Below are 21,723 nucleotides of genomic sequence, written 5' to 3' on the forward strand. Positions count from 1 at the left end.
ATGTTCATGGCATACAGTAGTTCACTGATCCAATGAGACTGAAGAAGCAATGCATGATAGCCTCGTGTCAGGACAGTGCAGGTTATGGTGGAATGTGTGGACAAGGTCTTCCTCGCCTTAGCCCCTGGATACCTAAACAAGTCTTGTAGCCCACCACCGCCTTCCCACACACTATGTTGAGAAGAAGTTTGGAAAAGTTTGTACAAAGACAAGATGGAGTCTGCTACATTAGCAAGGGCTAAAAGGGCTTAGGATTTATTTTACTGTTGACTACTACTTTTGCTGGATGAGTTATTAATAATGGCCCTATAGTGCTCCAAGAAGAAATAAGGCCCCCTTATAATGCCTCCAGCAGTAAAGACGCACCTTTATATGGCCCCCGATCCGTCCACAGTATTTAAAGTGCCCCCTGTATTATAATTCCCCCTAAAGTGCCCGTATGTCTAATGTACCCCTGTAGTGCCCCCTGTATTATAATGCCCCCTGTAGTTGTAGTATATATACTGTAATGGTCTAATTTCCTTGTAGTATAATTTCCCTTGTAGTGGCAGCACCATATATATTATACTCTCACCTTGCTCCTATAGTGGTAGTATACAATATATAATGCTCTGCATTTGTAGGTGAAGTAGGCGTCCTTAAAGGACACAGGGCGTACATGTACGCCCTGTGTATTTCCGATTACCGCCGCGCCGCAGGCCCTGGGGTGCTTGCTGATATCATTCAGCAGGCACCCTGTGAAAATGACGAGGGTGGTCCTGTGACTACCCCGTATCGGCGATCGCTGCAAACCGCAGGTTAATTCAGACCTGCGGTTTGCAGCGTTTCCGGTTCATTCAGATCTCCGGTGACCCGATGACCCGGAATAGGAGGGTGATCAATGGTGTAATATACACCACCAATCACCCTCTGTCGATCCTGTGAGGTAGCAGTGACGCCACCTCTCAGGATCGCCTGTGATTGGCTGGACGGACGGGTGGACGGAGCGCCACTCTCCCCACCCACAGACTTCCGTGTGAGTGAGGAGAGAGGAGCCCCGTGTCGGTCCCTCTGCCTCCCACGCGATCCGCCGCCATCCGTGGCCCCTGAGCCACCATAAAGTGCCATATGGCACATAAACATTTTTTTTTTTACTTACCATTTAACAGTCTAACAAGGGGACTTTAATAGGGGATCTATTGATTTCTCCTAAAATTCACATGTAGTACTTATGCAGTTCAAGAGAAATATACTGTCAGTACTATACAGGGGAACAAGAGGTTGCAACAAGAGGATGAAAAGCAGGAGGGAACCCCAGATTATGAATCTTTGAAAATGAATGAAAGATGCCCATGATTTGATGATTGTTACAAGCAACAGTAGTTTCTCTGTTGTTTTATGTTCACCTAGTTACTAATTTTGTTTGGGTAGTTACTATGCGAAGGCCTTGCATTTGAATCTAGGTATGGTTATCGCATAGCCTGTCGGGTATTTATTTCATATAAGATATGAAATCATAAAAATTATGATTTCATATTTTTTTAATGAAAAATATGAAAAATTAAAAATTAAAAATTTAATTGGCGGAAATAAACGCCAGTTCTTTTATTGACGAGATCTAAAGTTAATTTGTGCAGATAATGAAACAGGGTGCAATTAATTATATAAAATATAATTTATTACAAATAAATACATTAGGGTTGCATGGAAGCACTGAAAAACTATAAGGAAAAAAATAGAACATGTAAAAAACAAATAAAAGCGGCCAAACTAGAGACCGAGAGATTAATTGCCAAAGAGAGTAAAACCAACCCTAAAATGTTCTTCAATTATATAAATGTTAAAAAGTATAAAGCTGAAGGTGTTGGCCCTTTAAAGAGTAATGCGGGGGGAGTCGCAGAGAGCGACGAGGAGAAAGCAAAGCTGTTAAATATTTTTTTCTCCAATGTATTCACTGAGGAAAATAAATTGTCAGATGACATGCAGAATGCAAAAATAAATTCCCCATTAAAAGTGTCCTGTCTGACCCAGGAAGAAGTACATCAGCGGCTTAAAAAGATTAAAATAGACAAATCGCCAGGACCGGATGGCATACACCCCCGTATCCTAAAGGAATTAAGTAATGTCATAGCCAGACCCTTATTTCTGATATTTGCAGACTCTATACTGACAGGGAATGTCCCACAGGATTGGCGCGTGGCATATGTGGTGCCAATATTCAAAAAGGGGCCAAAAACAGAGCCTGGAAACTATAGGCCGGTAAGTTTAACATCTGTTGTGGGTAAACTGTTTGAAGGTTTTCTGAGAGATGCTATATTAGAGCATCTCAACGGAAATAAGCAAATAACGCCATATCAGCATGGCTTCGTGAGGGATCGGTCATGTCAAACTAATTTAATCAGTTTCTATGAGGAGGTAAGTTCTAGACTTGACAGCGGCGAATCAATGGATGTCGTATATCTGGACTTCTCCAAAGCATTTGACACTGTACCGCATAAAAGGTTAGTATATAAAATGAGAATGCTCGGACTGGGAGAAAACATCTGTATGTGGGTAAGTAACTGGCTGAGTGATAGAAAACAGAGGGTGGTTATTAACGGTACACATTCAGATTGGGTCACTGTCACTAGTGGGGTACCTCAGGGGTCAGTATTGGGCCCTATTCTCTTCAATATATTAATGATCTTGTAGAAGGCTTGCATAGTAAAGTATCAATTTTCGCAGATGACACTAAACTGTGTAAAGTAATTTACACTGAAGAGGACAGTATACTACTACAGAGGGATCTGGATAGATTGGAGGCTTGGGCAGATAAGTGGCAGATGAGGTTTAACACTGATAAATGTAAGGTTATGCACATGGGAAGGAAAAATGCAAGTCACCCGTACATACTAAATGGTAAAACACTGGGTAACACTGACATGGAAAAGGATCTAGGAATTTTAATAAACAGCAAACTAAACAGCAAAAACCAGTGTCAGGCAGCTGCTGCCAAGGCCAACAAGATAATGGGTTGCATCAAAAGGGGCATAGATTCCCGTGATATGAACATAGTCCTACCACTTTACAAATCGCTAGTCAGACCACACATGGAGTACTGTGTACAGTTCTGGGCTCCTGTAAACAAGGCAGACATAGCAGAGCTAGAGAGGGTTCAGAGGAGGGCAACTAAAGTAATAACTGGAATGGGGCAACTACAGTACCCTGAAAGATTATCAAAATTAGGGTTATTCACTTTAGAAAAAAGACGACTGAGGGGAGATCTAATTAATATGTATAAATATATCAGGGGTCAGTACAGAGATCTATCCCATCAGCTATTTATCCCCAGGACTGTGACTGTGACGAGGGGACATCCTCTGCGTCTGGAGGAAAGAAGGTTTGTACACAAACATAGAAGAGGATTCTTTACGGTAAGAGCAGTGAGACTATGGAACTCTCTGCCTGAGGAGGTGGTGATGGTGAGTACAATAAAGGAATTCAAGAGGGGCCTGGATGTGTTTCTAGAGCGTAATAATATTACAGGCTATAGCTACTAGAGAGGGGTCGTTGATCCAGGGAGTTATTCTGATTGGAGTCGGGAAGAAATTTTTTATTCCCCTAAAGTGGAGAAAATTGGCTTCTACCTCACAGGGTTTTTTGCCTTCCTCTGGATCAACTTGCAGGATAACAGGCCGAACTGGATGGACAAATGTCTTTTTTCGGCCTTATGTACTATGTTACTATGTTACTATGTTACTATGTTACATGCAGTAAAAATGGTATACAAATGCATACAAGGATAATATCAAAATTGACCACAAGATGATGCTCCGCCGTTTACGCCGGGCTCACTTAGTTTAGTACACCAAGTACAATATAATGTTATTCAAATTATTATCAAATTATTACCGATTAGTATACTGATTATAAAAATATTATAATGTAACAACAACAACAATAGAAATTAATCTGTGGAAAATCCCTTATGCTCAATCAAAGAATATGGCAGTAAGAGACATCTTATAAATACGCCCGTTAGCCTAACTACGGATAATAAAATCCGATCAGAGATTCCACTCTGATAGCAATATTACAGGAATTCTAATGATGTGCACGTTTATTAAAATTTCCCATAAAATTATTGTTTTAACACTATTGACCCACTAATAATGGGGTCTCAACTATATGCCAATTGGAGCGATTTATAATTACTGCAAATGAAATAGATTATACATTACCCCTGGGTTTGGGATAAAGAGCTTTTAGAATGGACCCAGCTTTCCAAGATTTAGATATGTCCCGTCCTGTAGTACGTTCCTGACGTATGAAGTGATGCTGATGAATGAATCTTTGTAAAGTGTTCCTTTGTGAAGTCCTTGTGAAGTTTTCCTTTTGTGCAGTTTGTGAAGTAGTGAAGTAGTGTGAAGTGTCCTGATCTCCCAAAACTAGATCAGATATCCCAATCCTTATCTATACCCATCCCCTCTTGGATTAGGGATTACCAATTAGATAAGGTGGGTGTGACGTATGTTAAACATGGGGATGATGTCATTTAATTGACATTCCTCAAAAACTTCTGCCCATCTACCACTTGATGGCACTGTTGTATCATATAACAATTTTGAATATTTTAAGAATTAACACATATATAGATTGTTTTATTACCACTTAAACTCTGCCCTTTCACACCTTAAATCAATTAGGAGGGACTCTTTCTGACACTTTGCTCAGACTGACTGGCGGTATCAGAAGTTTCCCTAATCCCTGAATTTATGGGGCAGATAAGGGTTCTTCTGGTTTGTGTATCTTAACTGTCTCGGCGATTGAGTGATGATGTTTGAAATAACATCAGCTCCTCTAAAATAAACCCTATTTAAGAAAATTCAACTTAACATTCCTTATATCCACTAGAATATATCCTCTCAGTGAGATACAGATATATAAAGATACATTAATAATATTTGGTTATAATACATCAATATCACATAGTATATATGAATCATTAACAAGTTCAAACGCTAAATAAATGCACACAGGAATATATATATATATATCTATATGTGAATATATGAATAGATATCTGTTCCACACCAGATGTGTTTTATGGACGTCTCTTATCAGATCATGGTTTAGCCATGAAACACCCATTGTTCCTCAGACAGACAAGTTTAGAGAAACCAGTGTAGATAAATCCATGTCTCTAAACAATAATAAAAGTATAGTCTTCCCTATATATTCACTTTTAACACATTGAACTTGCTATGAACCCATCTTGTTTTTTTTTAGGTTCATGCTGATCACATGTTGTTAAAGGCAATGATCATCCATATTAAATATAGTATCATCAGATACATTGTACACTTATGAAAATGCACAACAAGCCTTGCCTTGTTGATTAGGGTAGAGTTGTTGATTGTTGAGCCTTTATATATTCAGGCCTCACTCCATTCTGGTTGTTGAGGATATCATTTGTAAGGTGCATTTTCTTTCAGTTTGTACTTTGTTCTGTATTCTGGGAACTGTAGTCCAGTCTTTTTTGCAGTGTTTGGGATGTGTTTGTTGCTGTGCTGTTGTACTGTCTAATTTCCTGACTTGAATTCAGATAGGGTCAGTTCAGTATTGCATGTGTAACATAGCAGATGTGAACACAGTGTATAACTTTAACAGACTTAATTTGGAGCTACTCCTAAGGGTGTTATCTAAGTGACCCACTGGTTTTCACACTTTAAACCTTATACAGGGATGTGGACTCTGCTGCAGGGGAGGTACCAGGCTGATGCCTCTTGGAATAGTCTTTGTTCACCCACGGGGTCAAAAGACACGGTTGAGGAACACCAAGGGATCAGGCAAAACTGTCAGGACAGGCCGAGATCAAGGCAGGCAAAGTTCATGAAGTCCAGGGCAGCTCAGGGTCAGAACGGAGATCAGGAAGAGGTCAGGAAGCAAAAGGTCAAATCCAGGAAACACGTAGACAGGCTTTGTTTACTATATAGATAAACAAGAGAGAGGCGCACCATAGGGTGAAGAACTTACATACACAGTTCCAAATATTACCCCAGTTGGAGGCTCACCTTAGGATGTTGTGCAAAACATAGGCACAACTCTATTGTAGGCATGTTGGGAATAGCTTTACGTTCCCCGGATGTGGTCGGTATGCAGCCACGGATGTGAATATCCTCAAGTGGGGTTGCCTGAAGTCTCACGGAGGATTGTTATACAGATAAAAAAAAGATCATCCCTCGGCGCAAAAACGGACTGGCCAATTGGAATCAATAGCAATCTTCCAGGTTTATTGGTTATAAAAACACTTCACAACGCGTTTCGGGGAAAACAACTCCCCTTCTTTAGGTAAAAAAAAGGTTGCTTGAAATAGCATCATAAGAGCAGATATATACATACATTTCAATTAGAAAAAAAGCCTAAAACAGGGGTCAAAGGGAAAGGAAAAGGGGGTGGTCCCTGGCTTTAGGGGTGATCACAGTTGTTTAGGGGTGATCACCCTGTTTTTATAACCAATGAACCTGGAAGATTGCTATTAATTTCAATTGGCCAGTCCGTTTTTGCGCCGAGGGATGATCTTTATTGTAACTGCAAATCCAGGAAACAGGCAGATATTAGTACACAGACAGACCAAGTATAGAATGATATACCTCTGTAGGACACTTGCAGACTAGAACCTATTCTCAGGCATCCTTCCAAAGGTGAAGGTTACTTAAGTACCCCAGAATATTTTAACAAGATGTAGAATGCCTTCAAATATTGTTTGATCTTCTTTTGACCTCTTAAAACACTCGGAGGCTCACTGGTCACTTGCATCTCAGGGACACATCATTGCTAAGGCCAGTCTGCATCAGTTCATGTGACCATGAATTGGACATCACAATTTGGTCTATAGGAGACCAGAAGCAGCGGGGATGGTACCCTTAGTACTGAGCTGCTTCCAAGAGGTTAGTGATTGTTTTTCTCTATTTTAAACATAGTCCAGCAATTAATTAATTTTAGCCTGGGGGTTGGACTGGGGATTTGACAACCCCTAACTTTATAAGGGTAGTTTCACACACATTGGTTTTCAGAAAAATTCCAGTACAGTTTTTGATTACATTTTTACATGTGGATCCAGCAGGAAGGAGCATTATAAGTCAATCCTTTATATTTCCCATTCCTTTTTCATCCTGGTTTTGGCTCAAATAACTGCATGAAAAACTGACACAATAACTTTAGGGCGTTTTAGATGCCCGTCTTAATAAACCTTTATGCCTGGCGGTGGATCCGCCGGAGTTATGAAGAGGTGCCGGTTTCTACATAACTTTGGCGGATCCACCGTTGCTTCTACCTGTGTAATTAGAATTTGAGGGTATTCTAGGTTCACACAATGCATTGCCACTTTTCCCAGTGGATGTCAAGATCATTGGCTAAATGTATGCCAAAATACTGTTGTTCTGGCATTATATTTTGTCACCATACCCTTGCTTGTATTGATCTGCATTGATGATGTAAAGCCCCAAAATTATGTGAACCTTAGTGGTTGCAGTCAACATATTTCTTAGCTGGTGTGTTTCATTTTGTAAGGAAATGATATATGAGCTTTTGATTCTTTTTATGCCCTTGGGACATACAGGAACAAAATAATGAGTGCTGGAAATCCTCACATGGACTATAACAAACGTTGAAGACTGTATCACATATTCTTTTCTAGCTGCTGCTATACATTTATATGTTTACTAGGCAGAATTTTGTACTGGGAAATTTATGTAAAGGTGTCTTTAATATGGACAAAACAATGTTCTCAGGAAAAGGAAGAAAGCCACCATTGAAGTAAGTATATTTTTCGCACTTTAAATATGTTTACAGAAAAAAAAAAATTAGCAAGTTACTGTATACGTTTTGGGTGTTAGACTCTGTGTAGGAAGGTGTAATTGCTAAATTTAAGATACAGTACTACTGACAATATTTATTACATGTTCTTCCTTTATCTTATACTTGATAGAAATGTGTTTAGTTATAGGATAGTTAAAAATTAATTGATAAAATTATTAGGAAATAAATTAAACAAAAATGAATTTGCTGTTAATTAAAAGAACTGCTAGATTGGGGTTAGGATTATTAGTATTGGTGTTTGTCAGTGTGTATAACTGGGGCTCACTATGTCAAAGAGTGATACAAAAACCATTCCTCTTGTCCTAACTTGTTCCTCCTTGATGCTGTCCTCATTTGGAGACCTCATTTGGAGTATTGTGCGCAGTACTGGAGACCATATCTCCAGAAGGATATTGATACTTTGGAGAGAGTTCAGAGAAGAGCTACTAAACTAGTACATGGATTGCAGGATAAAACTTACCAGGGAAGATTAAAGGACCTTAACATGTATAGCTTGGAAGAAAGATGAGACAGAGGGGATATGATAGAAACTTTTAAATACATAAAGGGAATCAACACAGTAAAAGAGGAGAGAATATTTAAAAGAAGAAAAACTGCTATAAGAGGACATAGTTTTAAATTAGAGGGGCAAAGGTTTGAAAGTAATATCAGGAAGTATTACTTTACTGAGAGAGTAGTGGATGCATGGAATAGCCTTCCTGCAGAAGAGGTAGCTGCAAATACAGTGAAGGGGTTTAAGCATGCATGGGATAGGCATAAGGCCATCCTTCATATAAGATAGGGCTGGGGGCTATCCATAGTACTCAGTATATTGGGCAGACTAGATGGGCCAAATGGTTCTTATCTGCCGACAAATTCTATGTTTCTATGTCACTGCCAGTGAAATTGAACTGCTAAATAAAGTGAAAGGTAGTGTATATGGCCCTGTACTAAGAGCTTATTCCAGTAGCAAAATGTATGTAGGTCATTATATCCATTTTTTGATACCCACTTTTTAGAATTAACACTTTTCAGGCAATCTAAATTTGTTTCACTTGAAAGAGGCAGGACAGCAGCTATGATAGGAAGTACCTTGAATAAATTGAATTATCATTTAACAGTAGGACAGAACGTGGTCGGACTGACCCACCAGAGTTTCACAGGATCTTCCGGTGGGCCCAGTTTCTGAAACCATAGTGGCTCTCAAAGGTCCAAGAGAAATCCCATTTGGAGCTGCCTTCGAAGCCACTGACTTGCCTCTGAGGTATATTTCTTTGATTCTAAACCTGTTATACATTATTGATGATATAGGGGTTAGGTCCCGAGAAAAATTTCCTCTGGACAACCCAAGGAACCCCAGTCCAACATTAGGACTGAACTCTCTAAATAATTTGATATGCCTAACAGTATGTATGGAAGTTGCTCATTCTACAATTCCATGATACTTTCTTTAAAATGCTATAAGGTCAATTTTTATTCAACGCTCACTTAAAGGGGCTGATTTTTTTAAATTCCGCCCATCCAGTGGGAACTGTGAAGGGAAGTATACTTACCTGCTCCCCATAGCTCTGTTCCAGCTCCATGGGTACTGGGCTGCCTTCACTGCACTTACAGTCTATGCATGAAAGCTTCCTGCACGGATTGAGCCACATGTGCCACTGCAACCAATGACTGCGCTCAGTGCTGACATGTCCCCAAGCAGCCCCTGTCCTTGCAGTGTTGTGCTGCTTGGGGACATGTCAGCACTGAACCCAGTTATTGACTGCAGCAGCAGCAGCGTTGGTGACCCCATCTAGGCAGGAAGTTTATAGGCTGGAATTGGAAGAGCAATGAAGACAGCCAAGGACCACAGAGCAGTAACCAAGCAGCAAGGAGCTCCTAAGTATAGTTCTCTTCATAGGTCCCGCTGGGTGAGGGGAGAGATTAAAAAATAAAAAAAGTGGATAATCCCATTAAGGCTACATGCACACGACCGTGCTGTGTATTGCGCAAATAGCAGATCCGCAAAACACAGATGCTGGTCATGGAACGGGCCACCCACTATAGAAATGCTTATTCTTGTCCACAAAATGAATTTCCTTGTGTTTTGTGGTAATGATTCAAAAAATGGTGGCTGAAAGGCCATCCACTCCTGTCTTGATTCAAGAAAACTTGCCAAGGGATCTGCAGTGAGCTTGACGATGTCACCACATGATCACGCTGGCCGCACACGGTGACATCATCAGTGAGTATAATGAGGTGATGTGATCATGAGGTATTTTTTTATATTTTTTAACACCAGATAAACCCCTGAGGAGATAAATGTGAGTCTCAGATGCCGCAGTCAGCGTTGAACGCGGCATCTGAGGGTTAAATGACGAGGGGGCGGCGTTTTGTGACAAAGTAATTCGTAACCAATAACAAAGTTCAGCAAAGCTGCCAAATCAAATTTTTCTAAACTTTACTCATTTCTACTGGTTAGTATACAGATATTGGGCTTGGATTTAACTATATTCACTGTAAAGTATTGCTCTTTCTTTCCAGATGGAATTTTGTCACTTTTAGAAATTAGCAAATTGATTCTATTCTTTTTTTTTCTATTCTTTTTTACTTTTTCTTTTTTTATTCAAATTCTTGAGAAAAAATGCTGGTGAATTTTGAATCTAAGGAAAGAGAGATAGAGAGAGGTGGGGTAGAGCGCGAGAGACAAATAGGTTGTCCCACGAAGGCAGCCCTTTAAGTGCCCCAAAAAGAGTATCTAGATCACTTGCTAGACCTGTCCTAAGGCAGAGTGATCATTTCATTATGCCTTTGCACTGCCTGTAGAACATTAGAACATTTTTTTTATTTTTTACAAAGAACTGACAGATTGTGGCGGGGCGGACTGGGAACTTAAAGTGACCCTGGAAAAATACTAAAAGTGGCCCCGTTTTGTAGTCGGGTCCAAATTGATGGAAGGCAGGGCCAGCAATACCATATTGTGGTACATTATGCAACCCAACACAGCCAAATACCACAGTCCATCATAAAATACTGCCAGCAGGACAAAATATATCCCCAAAAACTTCCACTGTCCGACCGTAAGGAGGACCCAGGCGGCCACTTGGGCATCGGCCCATCGGGAATTTTCCCTGTAAGGTCTATGGCCAATCTGCCCCTGGATTGCGGAATAAACTGGTGGTGAATAAATGGGTGGCGCAACTGTGAGGAAAAAAAATCGCTTGAGACAGGAGTATCATGACACTTTTCTGAATTTGGTCATAAAGTGTTTAACATAAAATGGCTTATCTTAGAAGAAACAGAGGGACATGATGTTGAGTGAATTGAGATGAAGGTGCTCCAAGCGGAGGTGTATTGAATTTTTTTTATATACTGGACACTGTAGGGGTTAAAACGAGAATTGTAATTTAACTGTGTTTTTTGTTCCTTCCTGTTAAAAATATTTGGGGTTTATAAAGGATGCTGCGAAGCCTGTAGTATGTCTTGATGTTACGGCCTGTTGCAGTCACAAAACAATGAGAAACAATATAAGTGTATAGCTGTTGATGTCCTCTAATATTCCTGTTATAAATATCTGATTGCATTTTATACACTGTTTATTCACACAGGGCACAGGGCACACATGCCCGAGGAAGGGAGACACCACAAAACAGTAGTTGTGTGTGGTCATTCTTCAATCTACCGCTGATCTCCATCAGCTATATGGACTAAATATGTTCACAGGACTTGAAGTCACTGAATTGGACTTCTAATATCTCTAAACTTTAGTTGATTTTGGAATTTATTAATATACAGTAAAAATAATTTGAGAGGAACCTAGTTGCGCGCATATGTCAGTGACATTTATATATTCCTTTTGGTTCATTACAAAATCAGTTCCCATATGAAAGGGGTTGTCTGTGGGGAGACAACTCCTTTAAGATTATTATGGTGAAAGCATTCAGTTTCCTCCTTCTTCATCTAGATATACTAGGTTTTAGTTCAGCTCTGTTTTAGTGTGTGGGGTGGCAGCACAGTGTTGTAGCCCTGTACAAAAACCTAGTTGACATTCCCATGCCACTTATCCATTACATACATCTCCATTCAGTCATATACCAATTATTATTTTTCAATTTATGGTAATCTCTTGCATTGCAAACCTGTTACACAATTATGTCACATTACAGTGACCTTTTTTTTTTTTTTAACATGAATGGCTTAATCCCTTTAGGACCAGTCCTGTTTGGCACTTGAAGGGGTTGTCTGAGTTCAAAATAATGCAAACAGACATTATAATAACATATACTCACTGGTTCAAGGCCTTTTGCACTAATGCTGCTGCTGTAATCCTCCTTGCTGCAGCAGTCATGATGTCATGTTCTTGGCAGTTGTTTGGAATTACGGACGTGTCTAGATTTTTGGCGCACAGTAAAAAAGCGTACAATAGGGTAGTACGCTCTAAATGGTGTTTATAATATAAAAAACATGCAATGGAGGCTCACCTTGTAGGGTTGTGCTAATATATAGGCACAACCCTATTGAAAGCTTGTTATAAAATATCTTGTCGTCGGGTGTGCTGCCGCAGGTCGTATTCCTTTGGAGAGGATGTCCAGTCCCTCCAAAAGGTACTTTGAGAGAAAGACAAAGTTCCTGATCTGGCGCTCAAAAACACGGTATAGACAGTCTTGAATGAAGAAAGGTCTTCTTTATTTAATTAAAATGTGCACACAAAAAGAAACAACGCGTTTCAGAGAAGCTTTGGTCCCCTTCATCAGGTTAGCATAAATGAAGTTCTTGGCAGCAACAGCAATGTGCCTGTATAACACAAATGACCAATGCAGCCAATCAATGGCCTCAGCAGTATATGGCCATAAACTGCTGATGCCAGTGACTGGCTGCAGTGGTCATGAGGAGTACCCAGGCACAGCACTGCTGCAGTCAGGAAAAAAATGCCTGGCTGGTACGATTGGAGCGGCTGTGAAAGCGGTTTGAACCAAAGAATATATGTTATTTCCCAGTTTTAATAGTTTCCCTTCCTGTTTCACTGTGAATTCTGGGATATGGGAATAAATGGGCTCAAATAATGGCTAAGTGAGTAAGTGATTTACTGAATAATAGCAGTGATAAAATACATATACAGATAAAGCAGCAATTATATCATGTAAAAGCATATAAAGAATCAGAATCAGTCATTTAGCTCAGGTTAGATACTTGAAAGCTCCCATTGCATGCCAGCACCCAAGATGTTGGTTAACAAAGAGATAAGGTCGCAAGTTTAAAAGACATCTTATTTAGAGCTTTTCCTCTTTCTCGTGTAGGTAGTATTTATACCCTTAGTAACAGCACTGTACTGCTTCATATAAATTGTGTGTGCAATTACTAAACTGAGTAATGTGGTATTTAGAGATGGCCTTGCGGTTCGCCCGGCGGTCATTTCGCGGCGAACTTTGCTTGTTCGGGGTTTGCCGAACGGGCGAACATAAAGCGATATTCGCGTCCGCCATATTCTTTTATATTGTGAAGAACTTTGACCCATGACAACCATCAGGTGGTACAGGACAGCCAATTTAGACGTTTCAGCACATGGACATACCCCCTACCTTATAAATAAACCTGATCTGGGCGCCATTTTACATTCAGTCTTTGTCAGTATAGGGAGAGGTTGCTGTGTGGAGCAGGGACAGGCTGTTAGGGACACAAAATGCTAGCTAATAGGGCCACAAAAGTCTGGTATAGGTGTGCTATCAATATGTGTGACTTACTGAGCGGTGTAATATACTTATACTTTCTAACATAGAAAGTATATTATAGTGCAATTGTATTGTGCAGCAGTTGTGTGCAGTTCTGCTGCGATACCACAGCTACACAGAGTGCCAAACGCTATTGGAACAAATAATTTCTACTGGTGCGATTTACTAGTTGTCCCCCAAAAAAACTGATTGAGGCAGGAGTGTGATATACCAATAAAATACTTTCTATATAGTGCATTTAGGTAGTGCAGCATTTGGTTGCGTTTTTGCTGCGTTACCGCATCTACACAGAGTGACAAACGCTATTGGAACCAATCATTTCTACTGGTGTGATATACCAGTTGCCCCCCCCCCCCAAAAAAATGATTGAAGCAGGGGTGTTATATACCAATAATATACTTTCTATAAAGTGCATTTATGTAGTGCAGCATTGGTTTGCAGTTGTGCTGCGTTACCGCATCTACACAGAGTGACAAATACTATTGGAACCAATAATTTCTACTGGTGTGATTTACCAGTTGCCCCCCAAAAAAACTGATTGAAGTAGGGGTGTTATATACCAATAATATACTTTCTATATAGTGCATTTAGGTAGTGCAGCATTTGTCTGCGATTTTGCTGCATTACCGCATCTACACAGAGTGACAAACACTATTTGAAGAAATAATTTCTACTGGTGGGATTAACCAGTTGCCCCCCCAAAAAAACTGATTGAGGCAGGAGTGTGATATACCTTCTTCCACAAATACTGCTCTTTTATAGGGACTTTTGTCACAGGGTCATTTTGAAAATGACAGGCAAAGGAAGATGAAATGGAGAGAAAAAATAAAATAAAAAAGGAAGAACCAGTGGAGCGCCAGAAATAGAGGTGATGGGATGGAAAGCAGCTGATGGAAATAGCCCCAGTGTTGGACACAGTATTGAAAATTATAGAAGCAAAAGTGGCCAGTTGGCCCAAAGGGATTAATCCGGGATCAGTAATCCCTTGAGATTCACCCTTTGTGGTAAGGGAGATAGTGCTAGTTGGAGGGATGTGGACTGATCATAAAAGGATAAAAAAACATAAATTACATATTAGTGCAAGAGTGTTCTAGTCACTCTAAACACCACAGGGTCATTGGTCAATGGAAAAGTCTTTACTCACGTCACCACGGAGGATGGCAAAAGATAAAGCTCAAGAGTCAAGACACTTGTTGCCAATCCTCCCTCGCTCATGTGGTCCCTCCAATAGATTACCGGTGGACTCCAATGTATAAACAAGGAACTTTATTCCATAAAAGCTCAATGCGTACCGGGTCATCTATTGGAGGGACCACGTGAGAACTATGCCTCTACACACGATCTCGGCGAGGGAGGATTGGCAATACTCTTGCACTAATGATGACGCCGGATAACCTGTATAACCATCTTGCCCAACGGCTGACCGCTGGCTTGTCAGAACTGCTAGCCCGCCAACTACTGCCATATAAACTGGTGGACTCGGAGGCCTTTAGAAAATTTGTGGCCATTGGAACACTGCAATGGAAGGTCCCCAGAAAGAAATATTTCTCCCAGAAGGGCATCCCAGAGCTATATGGCCACGTTCAGCGGCAAGTAAATGTATCTCTGGCACACAGTGTCAGTGCCAAGATACATCTGACCACAGACACGTGGTCTAGCAAACACTGGCAGGGAAGGTACATAACTTTTACTGCCCACTGGCTGAACCTTCTGACGGCCGTCAAGCATGCAACCTGTGGCACCCGTGTAAATTTGGTGTTACAGCCACGGATTGCATGCAGGCCTGCCTCTTCTTCTCCTTCTCCTACTCCATCCTCCCTCTCCTCCTCGGCTGACTCCTCCTTTTCTGCTGCTACTGTCTCTTCCGCTGCGCCCCCCCAAGGTCCCCAGAACCTATTCGACGTGCCAGGTGAGACGTTGCCATGAAGTGCTGCGGTTGTTGCTCCTGGAAGCCAAGAGCCACACCGATCCTGCACTGCTTTGAGCTCTGCGGTCACAGGCCGATCAGTGGCTAACCCCGCTCAATTTGGCAGTTGGTAAAGTGGTGTGCGACAACGGTGCCAATCTGCTGAGCGCGCTGAAACAGGGCAAAATGACACACGTTGCATGCATGGCACACATCCTGAACTTAATCGTGCAGCGATTTGTTGCCAAATACCCTGGGGTCCAGGACATCTTGCGGCAGGCCAGGAAAATCTCTGGCCATTTTAGAAGATCTTACACAGCCATGGCTCGCTTTGCTGACACCTGCCCGTCAGACGTCTGATTTGTGACTGCCAGAAGCGATGGAACTCCACCTTGTATACTGTATGCTTGATAGGCTGCTCCAGCAGAAATGTGCAGTTAACGACTACCTGTACAAACTCTGTGGCAGGACAGGTTCTGGGGAGCTTGTTTTTTTTTTCACCGCGCAAGTGGCTTCTCATGCACGACGCATGCAGACTTCTGCGGCCATTTGATGATATCACCAAACTGGTCAGTTGCAGTCAGGGCGCCATCAATGACATCGTACCTTACGCGTTCTTTCTGGAGCGTGCATTGCGTCGTGTCATTGATCAAGCCATCGAGGAGCAGGAGCAAGAAGATGAGGAAGTCGCAATGCTGGATGAATTCCCAGGGGGGGCTACTCCATCTGAGACAAGTCAACAACAGGAGTCTGAAGAGAAGTCAGAGGAGAATGGTACCGGGACAGAGGAGGAGCAAGAAGGGCATGCTTTAAACTTTTCTGGGATCCCTGGTGTTGTCCGTGGCTGGGAGAAGGAGAACGAGGACGACATTATCCTGGATGATGAGCAGGAGACAGGCCACTCCACCGCTTCCAGTTTAGTGAAAGTGGGGGCCTTCATGCTCCAGTGTTTGAAGAGGGACCCCTGTGTAAAAAGCATAAAGGGCAAGGACCAGTACTGGGTGGCAACGTACTTAGACCCCCGGTACAAACACGAAATGGCGGAAATGTTGCCACCATCAGAGAGGGCTGTCAGAATGCAGCACTTCCATGCCTTGCTTTGATAAATGCTGCATTCTGCTTTTGCGGGCGCTGGCAGAGGAATTTTCACTCACAGAAAAACTGTTGCGGGTACCAATCCAACAGCGCATGCAAGAAGAGGGCGGTTTGAAGATGTGTTGGTGACTTTGGATATGAGATGATTCTTGCAGCAAACCCATCGACAGCCGTCCTCCGGATCCAGCCTCAGGGAACGCCTAGACCAACAGGTGTCCGACTACATCGGGTTAACGGCCGATGTGGACGCTCTGAGAAGCGATGAACCCCTGGACTACTGTTTGTGCAGGCTTGACCTGTGGCCAGAGCTGGCACAGTTTGCCATGGAACTGTTAGCTTGCCCCTCGTCCAGCATCCTGTCCGAAAGGACGTTCAGCGCAACAGGGATGGTGACCGATAAGCGCATTCGCCTAGCTCACGACAGTGTGGACTACCTCACATTAAATTTTTTTGCATCAGAGTCACCATGCATTGTAGTATACTCTTTCCAGTTACGCATTAAAAAAAAAATATATAAAAAATCTTGCTAAGTTTCTTAAATTAAGTGCAGGCTAGTGTAACTGACCTGACTTCTTTATTTATGTCATAGTCACTGTATATTGAAGTGTAAGGATGAGCGACCCAGTACTTTGCTATTTTTCAGACAGGTATGAAATCGAATCTTTCTGGGTTTGTTTTGGATGAATCCAAAAAAACGGCACATGGCACCATTTTAGTGAACATGTCGGTGGGAAAAAAGCCCTGGGGAGCAAGAAGGAGGGTTCTCACATGACCCTAAGAGGAAGTTGGGGAAGGGCTTGCCCTGATTGGCTCACAGGCCAACAGACAGCCTGGATGATGCAGCAGGCAGGGATGTGCCCTAGCAGAACGAGCAAAACGCCGCCTGTGCTGGGCTGTGAAAGAGGGTGATTTGGTGTTACAGTGTCTGCCAGGAAAATGATCTCAGCGACTGTATCATGCCACTAATGCCTCAATCGTCACTTTCCATGGACTATACTCACTCTCTACATGGTAGATATTTGAAAATTTTCTTGGGGGAGTTAAATTTGTTTAAAGGGGTTGTTCCACGAAAAATATTCAACAGTTTTCAAACCAGCACCTGGATCTGAATACTTTTGTAATTTCATATAGGCCTCATGCACACGACCGTTGTTGTGTTCCGTTCCGCAAAATGGGGTTCCGTTGTTCTGTGATCCGTTTCCGTTTTTGTTTCCGTGTGTCTTTCTTTATTTTTGGAGGACCACCAGACATAAAGGAATGTAAAAAAAGTCTAAGACAGGTTTGCCATGCAAATGATAGGAATAAAACGGACGCGGACGCGGATGACAATCTTGTGCCTCCGTGTTTTTTAACGGTCCCATTGACTTGAATGGGTCCGCAAACCGTTTTCCGCAGAAATAATAGGACAGGTTATATTTTTTTGACGGACTGGAACCATGGATCACGGACGCGGATGGCAAACGGTGCATTAGCCGAGTTTTCAACGGACCCATTGAAAATCAATGGGTCCGCAGAAAATCACGAAAAACGGGGCAACGGACATGGAATAAAACAACGGTCGTGTGCATGAGGCCATGATTGAACATTTAGCATAGCCAGTGAGTTATTTAATAAAATCCAGCAGACAGAGAGAACCCAACCCCTTTGTCTCCCGTCTCTATAGTAATCCCCCACTAATGGGGTTATTTAAATTACTGGTGGATTATTAGAGAGACGGGAGACAAAGGAGTTGGGTTCTCTCTGTCTGCTGAACTGTGGCCTGGGGCCGGCCGGCCACATTTACTAATCTTTGCTCAGGGGGGCCCTCATAAATATAGACCCACATGGTGTGGACTGGTCATTTTTTCTAAGGAATATAGTTTAACCGTTTATGTGCAAAAGAGAAAAAAAGAAGTCACTAAGTCAGCTCCAATCAGATATCTGCACATAGACCCAGAGTCTTGGTCTATGTGCAGATATCTGATTGGAGCTGACTTCTTATTTTCTCTTTTGCACATAAATGGTTAAACTATTCCTTAGTGAAAATGACCAGTCCAGTCCACACCATGAGGGCCCCCCTGAGCAAAGATTAGTAAATGTGGCAAGTGATGGCCCCAGGCCACAGTTCAGCAGCAGAGTCAGACAGAGAGAAGAACCCAACCCCTGCCCTTGTCGCCTGGGGCTCTCTATAATAATCCCCCACAAATTTATGAATGGTCGGATCTGGTGACCTGACCGGTTTCTTCTAATATAAAATAAAGTCAATATATATATGCCTATGCGCAGCGTGCCACAGCTTTTTGCTTACCTCCTCCTCAGTCCTGTCCTCCCCTCCTGGCGCGGCAGTGGCAGGTCGACTCTGGCTGGCTGCCTGACTGTACTATTATTAGGTAGGTCAGGTCAGCAGGTCAGTGACTTGAGACTGGTCTGGTTCTTGTCTGGTAAGTGGTCACGTCACGTGAGGCTGTGACTCGCTCACCACTGCCACCCAATCCCTTTAGCCTCCGGACCGGAGGCGGGGACTTAGTCCCTGCTGATGCCTTCTCCGTCGTGGCGCTTCACCAGGCTGCGGTGACTCACACAAGACACACCCCCTTTTAGCACGTGAGTGACGGGGGCGGGGGGCCGAAGTGGTTCGCCTTCGCTGTAAGTTCAAGTTGTCTAGTCTGTGAAGAGTAGACTGTGCTGCGCTGCGCTGCTGCATATTAGATACATAGAGTCAGAGTCGCGAGTAGGGCCAGGGCCCCCATGAGCAACTGGGCCCGGGGCAGCTGCCCCTTTTGCCCTGCGGCAAAGACGGCCCTGTGCTTATGGTCATTGTCTTGTTAGATGGTGAGCGCTCAGCACAGATCCAGAGAACTCTGGATCAGTTTTACAATAAGAATATTTATGTACTTTGCTCCATTCAGCTTTCTCTCAAGTCTGACAGTCTCTCTGTCCAAGTCGCTGCAAAATAGCCCCACATCACACCACCATGCTGTCACCATAATGCTTCACTTTAGGGATGTTATTGGGAAGGTGATGAGTAGAGTTGAGCGAACACCTGGATGTTCGGGTTCAAGAAGTTCGGCCGAACTTCCCGGAAATGTTCGTGTTCGGGATCCGAACCCGAACCGAACTTCGTCCCGAACCCGAACTCCATTGAAGTCAATGGGGACCCGAACTTTTGGGCACTAAAAAGGCTGTAAAACAGCCCAGGAAAGAGCTAGAGGGCTGCAAAAGGCAGCAACATGTAGGTAAATCCCCTGCAAACAAATGTGGATAGGGATATGAATTAAAATAAAAATAAAAAAAATAAAAATGACCCAATATCAATTGGACAGAGGTCCCATAGCAGAGAATCTGGCTTCACGTCAGCAGAGAATCAGTCTCTTCATGCCATAACAAAGAATCTGGCTTCATGTCAGCACAGAATCAGTCTCTTCATGCCATAGCAGAGAATCTGGCTTCATGTCAGTACAGAATCTGTCTTCATGTCATAGCAGAGAATCAGGCTTCACGTCACCCACCACTGGAACAGGCCACTGTCACACATTTAGGCCCCGGCACCCAGACAGAGGAGAGCGGTCCCGTAACAGAGAATCTGGCCTTATGTCAGCGCAGAATCTGTCTTCATGTCATAGCAGAGAATCAAGCTTCACGTCACCCACCACTGGAACAGGCCACTGTCACACATTTAGGCCCAGGCACCCAGGCAGAGGAGAGAGGTCGCGTAACAGAGAATCTGGCCTGATGTCAGCACAGAATCTGTCTTCATGTCATAGCAGAGAATCAGGCTTCACGTCACCCACCACTGGAACAGGCCACTGTCACACATTTAGGCCCAGGCACCCAGGCAGAGGAGAGAGGTCCCGTAACAGAGAATCTGGCCTGATGTCAGCACAGAATCTGTCTTCATGTCATAGCAGAGAATCAGGCTTCACGTCACCCACCACTGGAACAGGCCACTGTCACACATTTAGGCCCAGGCACCCAGGCAGAGGAGAGAGATCGCGTAACAGAGAATCTTGCCTTATGTCAGCACAGAATCTGTCTTCATGTCATAGCAGAGAATCAGGCTTCACGTCACCCACCACTGGAACAGGCCACTGTCACACATTTAGGCCCAGCCACCCAGGCAGAGGAGAGAGGTCGCGTAACAGAGAATCTGGCCTTATGTCAGCACAGAATCTGTCTTCATGTCATAGCAGAGAATCAGGCTTCACGTCACCCACCACTGGAACAGGCCACTGTCACACATTTAGGCCCAGGCACCCAGGCAGAGGAGAGAGGTCGCGTAACAGAGAATCTGGCTTCATGTCAGCACAGAATAAGTCTTCATGTCATAGCAGAGAATCAGGCTTCACGTCACCCACCACTGGAACAGGCCACTGTCACACATTTAGGCCCAGGCACCCAGGCAGAGGAGAGAGGTCGCGTAACAGAGAATCTGGCCTTATGTCAGCACAGAATCTGTCTTCATGTCATAGCAGAGAATCAGGCTTCACGTCACCCACCACTGGAACAGGCCACTGTCACACATTTAGGCCCAGGCACCCAGGCAGAGGAAAGAGGTCGCGTAACAGAGAATCTGGCCTTATGTCAGCACAGAATCTGTCTTCATGTCATAGCAGAGAATCAGGCTTCACGTCACCCACCACTGGAACAGGCCACTGTCACACATTTAGGCCCCGGCACCCAGACAGAGGAGAGCGGTCCCGTAACAGAGAATCTGGCCTTATGTCAGCGCAGAATCAGTCTTCATGTCATAGCAGAGAATCAGGATTCACGTCACCCACCACTGGAACAGGCCACTGTCACACATTTAGGAACAGGCACCCAGGCAGAGGAGAGAGGTCGCGTAACAGAGAATCTTGCCTTATGTCAGCACAGAATCTGTCTTCATGTCATAGCAGAGAATCAGGCTTCACGTCACCCACCACTAGAACAGGCCACTGTCACACATTTAGGCCCAGGCACCCAGGCAGAGGAGAGAGGTCGCGTAACAGAGAATCTGGCCTTATGTCAGCACAGAATCTGTCTTCATGTCATAGCAGAGAATCAGGCTTCACGTCACCCACCACTGGAACAGGCCACTGTCACACATTTAGGCCCCGGCACCCAGACAGAGGAGCGCGGTCCCGTAACAGAGAATCTGGCCTTATGTCAGCGCAGAATCAGTCTTCATGTCATAGCAGAGAATCAGGCTTCACGTCACCCACCACTGGAACAGGCCAC

The 21,723-nt window shown here is 43.3% G+C and overlaps 1 protein-coding gene and 1 gene segment (V, D, J or C); both read left to right on the plus strand.

The window, feature by feature from the left end:
* Positions 1 to 21,723, plus strand: part of LOC120989007 — a 769,594-nt gene that overhangs the window by 548,434 nt on the left and 199,437 nt on the right. The window contains exon 1 of one of the 8 annotated variants that reach the window (XM_040416851.1): positions 7,658 to 7,776. The exons of the other annotated variants lie outside the window; for them this stretch is intronic. The gene's annotated coding sequence lies outside the window, so the exon portion shown is untranslated. Of the gene's footprint in view, positions 1 to 7,657; positions 7,777 to 21,723 lie in introns of those variants that run through there. 8 annotated transcript variants of the gene reach the window in all.
* Positions 1 to 21,723, plus strand: part of LOC120989010 — a 369,628-nt gene that overhangs the window by 287,043 nt on the left and 60,862 nt on the right.

Source organism: Bufo bufo, chromosome 2 (assembly GCF_905171765.1).
Source record: "Bufo bufo chromosome 2, aBufBuf1.1, whole genome shotgun sequence".
NCBI lineage: Eukaryota > Metazoa > Chordata > Amphibia > Anura > Bufonidae > Bufo > Bufo bufo.